The sequence below is a fragment of the Lissotriton vulgaris genome, chromosome 4_1 (assembly GCF_964263255.1).
Source record: "Lissotriton vulgaris chromosome 4_1, aLisVul1.2, whole genome shotgun sequence".
In the NCBI taxonomy this organism is placed as follows: domain Eukaryota; kingdom Metazoa; phylum Chordata; class Amphibia; order Caudata; family Salamandridae; genus Lissotriton; species Lissotriton vulgaris.
The window spans coordinates 1773031175-1773048221 of NC_141691.1; positions in this window are offsets into that span (position 1 = coordinate 1773031175).

Below are 17047 nucleotides of genomic sequence, written 5' to 3' on the forward strand. Positions count from 1 at the left end.
GCAGAACCAAAGCCCCTCTGTAGTGATTCCCACTTATTGTCTTGCATGGCTGCGCTGTCAAGCCACACCATAAAATACACTTTAAAATGTGTTCTAGAGCTGCCTTGCTGCACCCTTATAGGATAATTAATGTAAGCAAAAAAGAAAGGCCATGTTAAACCAAATGAAGCATCATGTCCTGGCCAACATTTTTCTCTGAGAAAGCTACTCATGCTGGGAGTCTCAGGTTTATCCTTTTACGTTGAAGCATTTCCAGTTCTGGTGGCCCATCTTTTGGGACCTTCCTCTTTGAATCCTTCTGGAAATTGTTGCAGGCAATAAGGATGGAGCAATGTTCCACAGGATGCCCCACGATCTGGCTTCAATACCCACTCTGAGGCCTTAACAGGCATATGTACAGCTGTTACAGCTTCAGAATAGCTCTATCTCTCCCTAAGGTTAATTCGCTTTCTTTAGCCACTTTGAGGCCTTCAAGAGTGAAAAAGCTGTAATCTCTCTTCTGCTGGTGACTTTTGAGAAAGCACCCCCACCCTACTGCTCCCCAAGTTTAGGATAATTAGGATAATCAATCAGCAGGAAAGTCCTCTTTCCTGAATAAAGTCAAACCCCCTCCTTGAAATTTTACTTTGTTAAAGAATCGGAAAACTGGAGGGTCCGCACTAAGCCACATGTTTGCAACTTCCGCCTGCATTTCCAGGGTGCCTTTGCTCGTTTCCGTACTAGTAAAATGAATTCCCTGCCTGTCGAGAGTATTCCCAGGTTCCCAGGTTCTCCATCTGATTACATGTGTGATCCTGAGCAAAGCTCTGTCCATTTCACTGCCTCAGTCCCCATTTTCACCAACGTTACCTGGGCTTTGAAGCGGGTGGGCACCTGCATTATGGGTAATACATGCCTAAAAATGTGTGGTCTGCGAAAAGGAACAAATTGAGGGAGGATCGAGATGCCAAAAACATTCCTTTCCCATTAGTCCCGCACAAGCGGTTGATAAGAGAAAGCAGCCTGGCGCTCAGACACTGACCCATGCGCACAGTCCTGGACCTCGTGGGGGCTGACTCTTCCAGCAACATGCAGAGTTGAGATGCAGGGACTCGAAGTAGGAGTGAAAAAGTACAAAGCCTCATTCACAAGCAAATGGCCTGCCAATAGCAATTTGTCCCTGCTCCATCCTGGCGTCCCAGTCATGGACAGTTCAGAGGGCAAAGCAGAACTTTGATAGGTAGCACATTCGCGCCTTAGATGGTCCAGCTTTTGAACAGGGGGGACGGCGTCCACCCGGTAAATTAAGTGGGGGGGATGCTGTCCACCCGCCTGGTCCCCTGACTGTTGCCCTGGTTCCTGGCAAGTCCCAGGTTTGACTACTACAGATTACATTCCTCCTGGACTACATAAGTGAGTACCAATTAGTATGTAGTACTGCAACCTGGAAATTACTCTGCCAGGTACCTGTGCTATTCTAAATCAAAATGAAGGAGCAGTTGTCAGCACTCCACATTGAGAAGTTTTGGCATGAGATGACTCAACTAGCAAGAAAGGTAGTTGCCTTGAAATAACTTTGCAACAAATTGGGTTGTTGCATACACAGGATACACACTCCTTCAAGCTCCAGAACACACAGAAGTGTGGTTGATGGGTAATGCCCTGCAAAGAGTCACTCCAACAGGGGTGCAGGGGGGAAGGTGCAGAGGAGCTCAAGTTCTTTTAGCACAACAGGCATTGCACGTCTGTATACAAGTTTATGCTGTGATGGGAGGCCATTGGTCTGTGTGTATTATTAGTGTTTTGATACTGTGATGAAGAGATTATTGGTCTGTATGTCTTACATGGGTTTTATGTTGTGATGGAGGGAACATTTGTCTCTGCAAGGTATATATATATATATATATATATATATATATATATATATATATATATATATATATATATATATATTATGCTGTTGTTGAGGAAACAGCCTGTGTCCATGGTCTGCGCATGTTTATACTACGATGGAAGGAACATTGGTTGGTGTGTATTATGTGTGTTTTTATGCTGTGGTCCAATAGTGTACTCACAATGTGCAAGTCCAAGCACCCAGCTGAAGCTGCGTCCCAAGCCTCCTTATCCCCAAAGAGAGAGACGCCATATGGTTAGGTGGTTCTACCAAGGCACTGACTTTTAATACACACAGTTCCAGGAAGACTGTAGTGATGGAGACATTGGTTATGAGAATAAAGGACACACAATTGTCAAAGGTCACACAGACTGTACATCAATACAATTGTCTCTTGAACTATCCATTGCAGTGCAACCTTTCCAGAGTGCATTGTGCCAGGAGACCCCTTTTTCCTTATACATCCCCCACACCCTCCCCAAAGGCATCTGATGGATTATTGGCAATAGCATACATTCCGACCTCCACTCCACTCCACTAAGGGTACGAAAACACCTCACAACATCGGCACCAGCCTTGGAAAGCTTATTTTTTTGAGGGGGGGGGGGGGTTCAGGGGGCTGGGTGGGGTTCAAAAGTGCCTCTTAGGTACATTTCGGCACGAGGCCCCACCCCTCCAAGGCCTTCCTCCCTCCTCATGTGGTGAGATTTTTGTTCAGGTTGGCAGGTATGTACATTATGGGTGCTTCTATGCTAAGATAAAATAGGAATGCGTCTGTGTACATTAGGTGTCCTTTTTTGCTGGAGACATGAAGAGAGCATAGGTCGGTGCGAAGAACTTACGCTTCGTGATACTATGGAATAAACACTGTCCTGCGCATATATGGTGTGCTTTTATGCTGGGATTGAGGGCTGGGATGGATGGTAAAGTTATCTGTTTGATGTGTTCTTTACACAGTGATGGCAGGATTTAAAGTTTGCCTATTTTGTGTGTTTTTATACTCTGATTCTGAAAATATTGGACTGCGTCCACCCAATACCTGCCTCCCCTGCCTAGCAGAGCTGCCTGTCAGAGCTGTCACGTGTCGATTACAACAATATGCAGTACAACAGATTATTCTGGCCCAGTTCTCACTGGTTTTGTGCTGATTTATAGTACTGAGATGGTTGTTGTATCTGTGCAGGATGATCAGGTGGATGAAGGAAGTGTTGTGGCCCTCATCTTCAGGTAGCTTTACGTGACTTTCAACGTGGTCTATCACTCCATCCTGTTGCGGTGCCTTACTGATGTGTGTAGTACAGACGTTGGTTTGAGTTGGATTGTGTAATGTTGGGGGCCCTGGGCCCTCATGCTGCAAAGGACTGACACAGACACCAACAGCTACATGGTACAACTGGCCCAGAGCACGTGCGCTCGGCCTCTTTTATTAGAACTGTGTTACCTGACCAGTGACATCAGTGGTGGGTGGGTGATTAGTGTAGGGCATACAGTAAACAACTAGACTGCTGACTGTGACTCTGGGTAACTACATCCCTCCCAAACTTGGGGGAAAATGAAAACAAAAGAAAGTCCAACCTGTGGGAGAAAAAGTGCAGTTCGCAAATCCCACAACAAAGTTCAACCTGTGGGAAAGAAAATGTACGTACAATATAACACTGGACTCCATAATTTGAAGTGAGTCTCTTTGGTGGATTGCAGGTCGCAGATGGTGTAGTTACTGCATCCAGGACTCATGAGTCACTGTGGCATGGTTTGCCGTTGTTCGGCGGGTCCTATCTTCTGTCTGCGCCACCTGGATGTTGTTATTTGCCTTGTCTTTGCTTCACACCACTGGTGACAGTTGGTAGCTAGATAGAAGGGTGATGTGATCCGAGTATTGTTTGTCTTCTCGGTTCTCCTCTTCAGTCCTGGTCCTTGGTGGTGTCTCGGGGTAGGCTTCAAAGTATTTCTGGGCAAATGAAAGGAGTCGGTGCATACATCCCTCTCACTAGGATGCCCCTCTCGCCGGTATTCCTCTCTCACAAGATGTCCGGGAGGACCTCTTTGCCAGGTTTCCACTGGACTGGAGTTTTCGGTCATGTTGCTCCACCATAGCCTTCGGGCCGTGAGCGGGGCGCTCCACGATCTTCACCGTTGTGTCCTAGTTCCACCTGAAGGTTACGCTGTTGACTCTTTTCTTGCACACGAAGCTTTCCTCTCAGTGGGTCCTGCAGACGCACCGTTGTGGACCTATCTCTCTTGCGGGACTTGCTGCCACCAGAGTCCCTTGAGGCCTTTGTTTCTTGGGCTGCCACGGGTTGGTGTGGAGTGGTCAGTTCCTCAGCCGGATGTGTGAGCACTCTCGCCATCCAATCTTCCGCTCAACCCCAAAGGTAGATTGTTGTCAACAGTCCAAACTTGCCCTCATCTGCGATTGCCACATGGATGGATGGCTTGTAGGTGGATATCTTTGACTTGTGCCGCTGGTGTTCTTGCCAGGCCTTATTCTCCACTGCACTCCGGTGTTCCAGTGCCTGTCACCTTGCTTCTTTCCGCAGGCCATTCCGACTTCTCAATTTTTCCTTTCCTCCGTGGCGGCGTGCCACTCCGATCTTTCTTCATCTCTTCTCCTTCTCGTGACGTACCCTGGTTCCCTTTTCATCATACTCTCTGGCCAGGCTTCCCCATGCAGCACGCACACTCCACACAGGTCTTCCTGGTCCTGTCCTAGTCCTAGGACACTGTCTTCTTGTCGCTCAACTCTCAGGGTTAGTGTTGCGTCCTTCACATCTTCCTGTCGCTTTCGTTAATTTGTGGGGTTGAAGTTCGTGGGTACATGTCCTTGGACCGCGCCTTGTCTGAACTTCTGCCGAGGTCTGGCAGGTAGGCTTCGTGGTGCTAAGCTTCTTGGACCTCGTGCTGGTCCCCTCTGCCGATGTTCGGCAGGTAGGATTCGTGGTGCGACCATCTGGCTGGTCGACTTCGTGCTTTGTGACCAGGCTGAGTGGTCAGGTTGCTTCTGTGTTGGATCTTCACTGCTGTGGGTTGTCTGCGCAACCATTTCCTTTGCGTCGCAATTCGGCGCTCTTCGGGTGTTTCCTTGTGACTTGCTGCTTTGGGCTAGTGCTGATCTGCGCTGCGGCGCATTTGTGTCATGCGTATTCGCACTTCCTAGTGCCGGGTTCCAGAACCTTCATCAGTTCGTGTGTTGGTACGCCTGTCGTCGCCTTACTGCTGCAGCAATGGCCTGTGGCCACCAGGCATCACTGTGTTCTTTTCCGGCGTGGCGTAGGTACTTCTGTAGTGTCGCTTCTTGGAGGGTTGCGTCACCACTCCGTTGACCTTCTTCTGGTCTTGCTGCTTCTGCGTGGTCAGTTGCGATTCCTTGGAACTTCTCTTGGCGCACTTGCGGTGTGCTTGTGGGTGTCGCCAGAGGAGTTCTTGCACTCCTGTTCCTGAGGTGTTCTTTTCGCTGTGGTGCACTCCTGCGCCGTCGCGTTTTTCTTCTCAGGCTGTGTGATGAGCTTGGTACGTTCTTTCTTCTCGTGCTGTGCTGCTGCTGTATTTTCCTTCTCCTAAGCAGCTTGGATCTGACTCCCTTGGTGACTCAATGTCCTTTGTCTTGTTGCAGTCTCTGGGCATCACTTTTGGGGGTTATGCGCTCTTGGCATCTCCTTTTCTTTCCGGGCGACCATCTGACTGGTCATCTGGCGGTGACTTTCTGGCAAGTCATCTTCGCTGTGACCTACTGACAGGCCTCCGAGGACGCGATCCCTGCGTCTCTCAGTCGTGGTGGCGTGGAGTTCCTTTACTCTGTGCGCATTCCTGCGCAGTGCTGTTCGGTCCTGAGATGTGGAGTTCCTTCACTCCTTGCGCGTTCCTGCGCAGTGCTGTTCTGTCCTGAGGTGTGGAGTTCCTTCACTCCTTGCGCGTTCCTGCGTAGTGCTGTTCGGTCCTGAGGTGTGGAGTTCCTTCACTCCTTGCGCGTTTCTGCGCAGTGTTGTTCTGTGGCATTGGCGTGTCGCTGTGCACCGTCACTCTGGCGCTCCTGATTTCTGGCGCTCCTGGCACGTTCCGGCGCGTGCTGCGTGGTCCTGTCGTGCGGGTGTGGGGTTCCTTCACTCCTTGCGCTGTCCTGTGCAATGCTTTGCTTCTGGCGCGTCCCGGCGCTGTCTCCTTGCGTGTTCCTGGAGTTTCCGGCACGTTCCTGTGCTGTCTCCTGGCGCGTTCCTGACTGTTCTGGCGCGTTCCTGCGCTGACTCCTGAACACTTCTTGCGCTTCCTGGGGTGTATGGCGCGTTCCTGCGCTGTCTCCTGGCGATGGGGAGACGTCCCTGTCTCACTCTGGCACACCTGCGTGCTGCCCTTTTGCTTTGCACGCTCTTCAAGGTTGGCTGTACGCGCTGTGATCTCTGGAGAGGTGTCATGGATCCCTTGTGGGCACTGTCCTTGTGAACTTTTCTCAGTCCTGCAGCTAAGTCCAAGTCTGGTGTCAGGTGCACTTTTCCCTTTTGGCCACTAGATGACAGTGAGGCTGTAGGCTTTCATCCAGCAGCAGCCTGCTTTGCCCCGAGACTTTCTTCCCTTCTTGTCTATTTCTCTAAGGTCCCTGCTACTCTCAGGCTGCACAGGGGCTGGAGCCACTGCTGACCCCAGACATCAGGAGCAGGCCGTCTGGTAAGTGCTATTTCCTTTCCAGTGGGGCACAAGAGTGTTTGGGGTGGGGGGAGGGACCGCCAGCTGAGGCAGCGCTGCTGGTGTCCCACGTGGGTTTGCCCTGTGTTTGGCTGGTTCTGGGAATGCCTGCCCCGGGACGGTACTTTCTCTAGTTGCCCCTTACCATGGCCGATGCGGTGCTGCTCGGGTCGGCCGGGTGGCGCTGCAGGCACTCCCCAGGCTATATTTCTCTTCCTTGCAGCCTCCCTGGGCCTGGCTGGCAAAACAGGCGGGGGCATGCGGTCGCTCTCAGACACTACGGGCTTCCTTCACCCCGGGACAGTTCTCGTTGGGAATGACTTCTGCACTCCTCAGCCTCCCTCCCGCAGCCTCACATTGCACTCGCTGCGCGGCGGGGACAGGGGACACTGTAGACAGGCCGCGGGTGGGCTCCGCTGGCGCTGCGTTATTTGAAATTTAGTGTGGCTGCAATTAAGTCCGGCAAGGCGCGCTGGTCATGCGGGTGGGCTCCGCTTCGGTCACCACGCGGTGGGGCCTATCTGCGGCCTGGTTGCGGCCGAAGCGGGTGGGCCCCGCTCGGCCTCTCACGTTAGGGGACACTTCAGGCAGGCTGCGGGTGGGCTCCGCTGGCCCTGCTTTATTCGATGTTGATCCTCGGCCGCATCACGCGCGGCATAGCGTCCTGACTATGCGGGTGGGCTCCGCTTGGTGTACCGTCACACGGGGCTCGCTTCTGGCATACGCAGGGCCCTCCCCGGCATTTCCTTGCGCTTGGGCTCACCTCAGGCCCACGGGCCTTCTTCTTTCGCCACGGCAGTGGCGCGTGGGCTCCGCCGTCGCTTTCCTCGGGTCCGGCCACCAGTGCGGTCGGCGCAGGTGGGCACTTCCCGGTCCCCTTCTCCAGCGCTGGGGCTCACTTTCGGCCGACGGGCCTATTCACATCGCAGGTGGGCTCCGCATCGGTCCTCTCCCTCCCGGGCACTTCTTGCCGCGCCTCCACGTGGCGCTCAGTTGCGGCCGGCACAGGTGGGCTCTGGTCGGGCCGCTGTACTTTATCGTCGCGCCGGGAGGCTCACGCTGGGCATGGAGGTGCGGGGTGGGCTCCCGGTCACCTCCTCCTGAATGTCTAGGCCCGGGGCACTGCACACGCCCCTCGGGCCTCTCGGTGGCCGGCGCCGCTTCCCCGGAGGGGTGCCCTCCACATGGGCAGTTCCCTTCTTCTTTCCCGGGGATGTTCAGCTGCAGCACGCGTGGCTAGCGCCCGCCCTCCTCGTCGCCAATGTAATGATGGGGGCCCTGGGCCCTCATGCTGCAAAGGACTGACACAGACACCAACAGCTACATGGTACAGCTGGCCCAGAGCACGTGCGCTTGGCCTCTTTTATTAGAACTGTGTCACCCGACCAGTGACATCAGTGGTGGGTGGGTGTTTAGTGTAGGGCATACAGTAAACAACTAGACTGCTGACTGTGACTCTGGGTCACTACAGATTGCAGGTTTCAATTGCATCACTCCATGCATCACTCCATGTGTCCTATCATTGATACCAGTGCCCTGTTTGTTCTTCAAGGCTCCGCCATCTCTCCACTAGTTTTTATTTTTTACCTTACACCTCTGAAAAAATTCTGTTACATAATGAATATAAATCTACAGCAAATTCTTTTTCAAAGATTTTGGGGAGCCAATATTTCGGTACATTTGACCAGTGGCGTTGAATGTCCTTCAACTTTTAAAGAGGTTTTCCCATAAAAAAGCGACCCGCTCTGTCACACAAGTCTCCGGCCTCAAACCACAGTCACTGCACTTCTACATCAGCTTTGAGGAGCCTGGACCATTGGCTGAGTTTGCAGTTTCTGTAATATATCAAAACATTTATTTTCACCTTAGCCAAATGAGGTGGATCTTTGCTGTGTTTTCCTCAGCGAGTTACATTAGTGAGCGGCATCAATGCTGCTTGGCTGGTCTACCTTATTATTTGGCCCATAGATTCCTGTGCGAGAAAAATGAGTTCGACCTGTTTATTGTTCTACAAACAGAAACACACTATTAGAGAATACAACACCAAAATCTTTCATAGTTGGCTAAGCAAATTTGATCTTAAAGATAGGAAAACTCGGAGAGTACGGGAGTATGTTATACTGCATAAAATACTCCTGTACTCTCCGAGTTAAATTATTAAGTAAAATAAATATGGATAAATACAGACGGAAATGACAAAAAAATAAATACCATAATACCGGGTGCCCTACTTATACACTAGTGTGATCAGTGTTTGACCTGTAGGTAAAATGATATAAATTAGTTATACCACCTCTTTTCTAACATTAAGTTCTACATAAGTAATTTAAAGGACTCAGCGTGTCAGATCACCCTTGTGACGGACTCATAGCGATGCTCATAGCGCCAACATAACACAGAGGGGCATACTCACTCTACTCTAATAAAGAGTACGGGCCTCATTTATGAGAAATGACGCATCGCTGCGTGAAAGCAGCGATGCGTCACTTCTCAGTGCGCACTCCTTGCGACATACCTGATGCGTCATATTTAATGTATGACGCATCATGTCGCAAAGAGTTACAGATACATCAGTATTTCTGACGTATCTGTAAACGCAAAAGTGAAGCATTGCTGGAGTGTGTCACAAAAGTGACGCAACTCCAGCAATGCATCCTTTCACATGGGGCAGCCCCATGTGAAAAGGCCTGCGTCAGTCTTACGCCTGCTGTGAGGCAGGCGTAAGATTTTGACGCAACGGCATCCTAAAAGTGACGCAGTGAAATCTCATAGATTTCACTGCGTCACTTCTACGACCCTTCCTTGCGGCAATACGCCCCCCTTGCATACATTATACCTGGCGCAGGTATAATGTGGCGCAGGGGTTTACAAAGTGACGCATCTACTTGGATGCGTCACTTTCTAAATATGGCGCAACAAGGCGCATTTTTGTACGCCACTGGTGCGTCAAAAAAAGTGACGCACCGGTGGCGTAAAAGTGACGCACAGCCTCATAAATGAGGCCCTATATTTACATGTCGGCGATTGACGAACAACCTTGTGGGTAAAACGCATCCTGGCAAGGTGGCCCACCCAGAGAAGTTAAGTTGTGTGCAGGGAAAAACACAGGAATTTGAAGCAGGCTAAATTCACTTATTTCAGAGTTTCGTCACTGATACAGAATTCACAAACTTTCTTTTTATACCATACCTTTGGAATTCTTACTGGAATGGTTCTGGAAAAGAGACCAAAATCAACCCAGGCAAAAGTTGTTCAAACCAGCCCCACACCGCAGGGTGCTGCTATTAGAATGGGGCCATGGAGTTTCATGGTTGGGACATAGCAGCCCATCTGCCTCTGAGTGCAGTACCTGGTCTTTTAGCATAGTGGGACAATGGCCGGCCTGGTTCTGTCTTCACATCTTGGTAGACTTTCTAAGCAGGGCCCGGAAGGGTGGGGATTGCTACCAGTGGCGGCTAGACCGCTAAGGCGGAGGAGCTCCACCTTACTGCTTTGTGAGCAGTGTTAAAAATAAAATGATAATAACAAGCCGTTTTTATAAAAAAAAATCTGTGAGGGATTGGAGCCAGGTCGCGGGGGGGGGGGGGGGGGGGGTCGAGGCTGATCACAGTGAGGAGTGATTTTTGCACTCCCAAAGCAAGCATGATTGTTTGGCCGGCCCTCTGTAGCCGGGAAAAACAATCATGAGGACTTAGCATGAACAGGTCCAGCCTCCCTAATACTGCCTGAGTGGCATAACTAGCCGCTCAGAATAATCACGATGCTGCTTATGCAGCGTCCTGATTGGCTGGGAGACGCTGGTAGCCTGGGAGCTTCCAGCATTGCAGAGTGAGGGCAGAGAAAAGGGTGCCGAGGCCTCTGCGAAGAGGGCAAGTTTTCTTTTATCCAAATCCCCCCGCCCTCCCTCACCCCGGTACCAAAGCAGCCACCACTAACTGCCACATGTTTCTGTCCCAAAAAGCCATTCAGATTGCCTTTTGACACATCAGTTTTGATCCTTGTGTTTCATACAGTCTGCTTTAGCCATAAACACTCAACTAAATCGTGCGGCCCACACTTTCCTGACTACATTGAGGTCCAAAACGGTGCAAGGTTTCATGAATGGCAAGGGCAGGCAGGTCAGTGGGCCATCATCAGCACACTGTGAGTCATGGCCTGCAGTGGTGCAGCATTTTCAGCTCATTGGAGGCATATTAGGATTTTTGAAACAGAAGTATATTATGAGACATTAGTTTTGCAAGCTCCTCGTTGTATTTAGCTGTTAGTGTACACACTGTGTATTGTGTAGACACATACACATGAGCGGACGACTGCTTTACTGTAAGCATGAGGAATACAATTGTAATTACTGGCATGAGTATAAGAAATAGTGATGAGGAAGCATTTGTCTCTCTTTAGAAGAGGAAAATACATCAAGGGCAGGGGAATGTAATGGTTAATAGTTTAAGTAAGTGTTGGAACCGGTCCTTCTTGCAGGGTTATCCCCAAACTTCTTGCTTCTTCCTCCCTTATTTTTCCTGACCTTTGGCTGTTGGCAATAGGACTATGCACACTTTACCACTGCTGATCAGTGCTAAAGTGCATATGCTCTCTGTGTAAATTGTTATTATGATTGTATATACATGATTGGCTTAATGGTATCACCAAGAAGTCCCTAGTAAAGTGCAGTGGGTGTGCCAGGGCTGGTGATGACAAAGGCTACTAGTGGGCCTGCAGCACTGATTGTGCCACCCACATGAGTAGCCCTAAAATGGTGTCTCAGGCCTGCCACCGTGGTGCCTGTGTGCAGTCTGTGAACTGCCATGTCCTCCTGGTCAGTGTCCCAACTGACCAGGCCTAACCCTTCCCTTTTTTGGCACAATGGTCACCCCTATGGAAGGCCCAAGGTACCCCCCTGGGCAGGGTGCAGTGAATGTGAAAGGTAGAGCATGTACTAGTGCAGGTGACATGCTCTGGTAGTGAATTACAGCCATTTTCGTTTTTCCCTATTCTAAGGCTATCTTGCCCCATAGTCTTACTATGGGAAGATATGCTGGCTACAGTGGCTACCAGCATATCTTCCCATAGGAGCAAGGTAGGACATAAAAGTCTGGTATTCTTGAACTCAAAATTTAATAACACATCTTTTAGGAAAGGTTGTTTTTAAATCCTGTGTTTGAGAACAGCACTTTTAGAAAGTAGCTGTTCTCTTGTCTGACCTTTCTTTGTGCCTTGGCTGGTTTGTTAATTGACTGTCTGGTTTGTGAGTGACAGGGCTGGGGGATTCCAGGAGACAGAATGAGTCCGCCCAGTGGTGAATAGAGAGATCTGCTTCTAGATGGGAGGGAGGAGTTGCACCTGGGACTTGAATAGGACTGTGCCAGCCCCCCACAGTGCTGGCACCACCCCCTGTGGTGTGTCTGATGTCTCTGCTCTGCACTGTGAAAGGAGAGAAGGAATCATGTCAACAAAGTGCTCCAAGGCTGTGCTTTCCCTCCACAATGCTGGCTCCACCTCCTGCTGGGCGGCTGACGACCCTGCTCCTCTCTCTGAAAGGAAAGGAGAGGCCAGGAAAACAAAGTGCTCAAGGAACACCCAGAACTGGTTCTGACCGGGCTCAGAGCCCTCCTGCACAAAGGGAACAAAGACTTTTAGGGGTATAAGTACAGGACCCCTGACTACAGAAAATTAGATCATCCTGGAATCAAGAAGGAACGTCTGCCAAGGAGAAAGCTGAAACTGAAGAAGGAAGACTGTCCTGCTGTTGCTCTGCTGGACTGACCTGCTGTTGCTTTGCCGCCAAGGAGAGTAGGGACTTGGCTTTGTGCTGTGTCCCCTTGCTTGAAGGAATCTCCAAGGGCCTAAGAGAGAGCTGGCTCCCTGTTATGACGTCCCAGGAACAAAAGGACTTCACCCCAAGCTACCCTGAACTCTACTGAGAGAGTTCTGTCTTTCCTGGAGTGCGTGGCCAATGTGTAGTGCCTCTGGAAGTTGTACCTGTGTTAGGAAGCTGGAAACCAAGCTTTTAAAGACTTTCTGCAAGTTGTGTCGCATCGCTCACTTGCGGAGCGCATCCCCGACAGTGCGAGGAAATTCCCGCCGCTACGAAGGCCGAGATGGTCGCAGCGCCTGTTGCCGCTGCCAGAGCCGTCGCATCTTTTGTTTGCGGGACTCACCAGACCGGTGCGGGAAGATTACCATCGCTGCGAGTGTTGTTGCAGAGCCTGTCATCGCTGGGTGAGATCGCCGCACCGCTTGCTTGCGGACCGCATCACGTAGCTGCGAGTGTCATCGCAGAAGCCATCGCACCGATGAGCTGCGAGAGAGAGATCACCGCTGGTTCACGCATCGTCACCCCGGAGATCGTCGCAACTCCAAAGATCATCGCATCGTGCCTTTGTGAGAGAAAACTTCCTACGGAACCTATGCACCGGAATCCATTCAAGTCCGCCTCCCTCCCCATACAGACCGGATTCATCGCAACACGCCCTCTGCTTTAGCGGGGCTGTCGCATCGCATCCCCAGGATCTCAGGAGCAACGCATCGCTTGTTTTCCACCGCACCAGCTTCTGCTTTGGAACTTTGTCGCATTTAAAAGGTACTGTTAGCTAAACGTGACGCAACTGTTAACTTTTCACGCAACTGTGGATTATTTTATCTCAACTTTAAGAACTCTTTTGCAACCATATTCTTGAACTGTGTATGTTGGATTCTTGTCATTTTGGTCTTGTGTAGTTTAGATTAAATACCTTTATTTTTATAAACTGTTGTGGAGTCAGTTTGTGGTGTTTTCAATGTGTTACTGTGAGTGTTGTTAAAAAATACTTTACACATTGCTTTTAGACAAGCCTGACTGCTTGTGCCAAGCTACCAAGGGAGTGAGCAGAGGTTATCTAAACTGTGTTTCCTCCTTGCCCTGACTAGAAGCAAGGGTCCCTATTTGGACAGTGGTACCTGCCTCTGCCAACTAGAGACCCCCAGTTCTAACAGTAAGTATTTGTAAGTGAGTAGTGTGCGACCCCACCCCCTTTTTCTAACAGTAAGTATTTGTAGATGTCTGGGAAATCTGTGCTTGTTCCATGTTTCCTTTGCTTTTACCAGGCTTGGATAGCTGGTGTTTTGAATTCCAGGTAATGAATATGCCTTACTACAACAATACCGGGGGAGGAAGGGCCAAAGGGAAACTTTAAAGACCTGCCCAGGTTCACATTCCCAAACAGTATATGTGATCAACAAAAAAGAACCGTGGGTCTAAAGGCCAATATTATGGGGGGTTAATCTAAACTTCACAATGGCAAGTTAGTACCCTAATTTCAAAAGAAACCCAAGAAAAAAGAGGAACTCATAGGAGGAAGAGAGCACTTAAGTGATAAGTGGGAACATCCAAGCTAATGTATCTGGATTGCCATCAACTTAACCTTGTGATCAGTATTATCATTTGGTCTTCCAGTTAATGAAATGGTGTGTCTCTTGATCATAGAGATGTACTACCATTACAATGATAGTAGGCTGGATCTTACCCACAGCCACTTCTCAGACAACGAATGAACAACTAAATAGTTGATTGCAAAAGAGAAAGTGCAGTGCAAAACATCCAAAAATATATATGTGGTGAGTTAAAATAGAGTGATGTGGCCAAAAATAGTACACATTTAAAATAGTACACATTTTATTGAGATATAGACACATCCCCTAGTTAAAAACAGAACAGTGCAAAGGACAGTACAAACAAATAACTGCCAAAAAGGGCCAACATGTTTCAGCCAGTCGGGCAAATAATCCCTAGGCTTTCGTCAGGGCCTCTGATCTCAAAGATTGCTACTGCATATAGTCGTGTTGAAGTAAAAAAAAATGTAAATCAAAATAATCAATAAAGGTTGGAATAAATACAACCTGTTGTGTACTAATCCTCCGCATCAGTGAATGCAGATGGCATCTACAACAAATTAAATAAAACACAATTGGAAGATTATATCATACATGTTCTCTTCCTGGTGTGGTTCCTATAATTAAATGTAAAGTACTTATATAATCTGAATGCTCACCCAGCTTGACCGGGGACTGGACCTCACCTCTCCTGGACCGTGCCCAGGATTTAGAGGCCCGCTTTGTGGAGAGAGAAGGGAGACAAAGGAGAACATATAGAGCTGCTCATATACGGTCCCTCTATTTGTTCAATCCTCTTTAACCTTAAATCATTAGCTCTTCCTCCACAAGAGGGAACAAATTAAAGATAACTGATTAGTGCATCATCAAAAATATAAGTTGTGCTATGGTATTCGAGGTTTTTGATGATGCACCAATCAGTTATCTTTCATTTGTTCCCTCTTGTGGAGACCCATCGTACAGAAAATGCCCACATACATACAGGACACTAAGGATGTGTTGCGTGTAATACCTGATATTGAATTTGATTCCGAAAGAGACTATTTAGTCTCTTTCGATGTAAAGTCCCTGTACACTTCTATCTCCCAGGATGAGACTTTAGAGGTAATAACATCCATCCTGGGGGATACAGCATTGGACACAATGACACCTGTACCTTTTATAATGTCCCTTGCTAAAATAGCAATGAAAGACAACTTCTTCCGTTTTGAAGAGACCATCTATCTGCAAGTATCAGAGACCAGCATGGGCAGTGTTTTCGCGCCGAATCTGGCGAATCTTTACGTACATCAATTCGATCAAGAACATGTACTCACACCTACCAATCCCTTTTTCACATCCATCCGTTGGTGGAAACATTACATTGATGACGTGTTGGTAGTTTGACAAGGAAACCGCAAATCTATCTTGGAATTCCATCAATGGCTTAACACCAGGAATCAATATCTAAAGTTTACTGTAGAGATAAACAAAGAAAGACTGGCATTCCTTGACCTCTCCATCTACTTTACTCCTGAAGGACTGCAGAGTGAGCTTTATCGGAAACCTATGGCGAGAAACTCTTTACTACAGTATGACAGCCAACATCCTAAGGCACTCTGTGATAATTTGCCGTATGGGCAGTTTCTCCATTTACGGAGAAACTGTTCCACCAAGATGACCTTCCAGCACCACGTCAAGGGTCTGTCCAAGCAATTGGTAGAGAGATACTACCCGCATTCATTGATCAAGCGCTTGCTGAAGCGAGCCATGAAAGCCTTACTTGACCCCCAGTACCAAAACCTCCCATGGATCAGTTGACCTTTGTGAGTACCTTCAGTACGAGAGCAAACAATATCCAGAAGATAGTCCGCCGGCATTGGCGCATCTTGAATAACACAAGTGAGAAAATTGATTTACCTCTTTTTGCCTTCAAGAGGGCAAACAGTATACGTGATCGGTTGGTGCACACACGCCCAAAGGATGCACCCAAGAGAATGGTTGGTACACTGTGGAACCTGCCAGCTGTGGTGGGACATCATCCATGTGGAAGCTGTTCTGTCTGTCCTCAGACTAGACACTCCACTACGGTAGACATAGGCACTGATCGCCCTTGGGAACAAGTCCACTTTACCAACTGTAATAGTGAGAATTTGATTTACCTGCTGACTTGCACCTGTTCGAAGTCCCTATCTATTTCTGCTTTGGAAGCTTGGTTTGCAGCACATCTATAAGAGTAGAATCCCCGCTTGTTCTGGTGTTGTCCTGCACACTCCCTGTCCTACCCTTGTTAGTTTGCAAATTCTTAGTCGTGGATGCTAGTTCCGTTACCCGAAGTTAAGTCCTGCCCCCTTAGAATCAGATCTAAATATTCTCTGAGGCCAGTTTCTCTTTTCAATGTTTTTTGCTCTTTTCCCTTTTTTCCTCTCTTGTGGATTTGTTGGTATCTTGAATATTATATTCAAAGTGCCAATGGGATTCTCAGGCTTAGTGCCTCTTGCACAGAGACTCACCCATCTCGTCTCCCATAAGAGCTACAGGGTGCATGCCCAGACTATGTGAAAGTGACTTTGCCTTTTATATAATATTTTCCCCTTACTGAGAGGTCACTTCCAAAGGTGCATTCAATCTATCATTTATGAACGTTTGTCTATTGTGCATCAGTTTGTATCGTCATGTTACCTACTTTATTTATTGTTTAGTATAAATCTTGTCTGTATAGTTTTGTCTTTGCAGGCGTTACACAGTTCAGTCCCAACCTGTGCCAGGCCACACATTATGTCTCATGCTTTTCCTTTCCAACTTTCAGGTTAGAAGCTATGTAGGAAAGGCATTCTACTGATAAAATCATTCATTGATATCGAATTCTATTTTATATGTTTTGAAAGTGAATTTTATTAGGATTTCATAGTTCAGCTTTCAAGAAATGTAGACTCACCAGGTTACTATCATCTCGTATTTCCAGCTGAGCTCCCTGATGTTAACCAATAATTTATTTCATTCTTTCTTCCAATCCAGATGAGGTGTGACACTCCACTGATGAAAGACTTCCCCAGACAAAAGGCATTCTGAGCTTCAGCTCTGCTTCTGCTTGACAGATGTCTGTCAAATGCTGCTTCAACGCCTAACTTAGACACACAACTTCTTAGCTGGCAC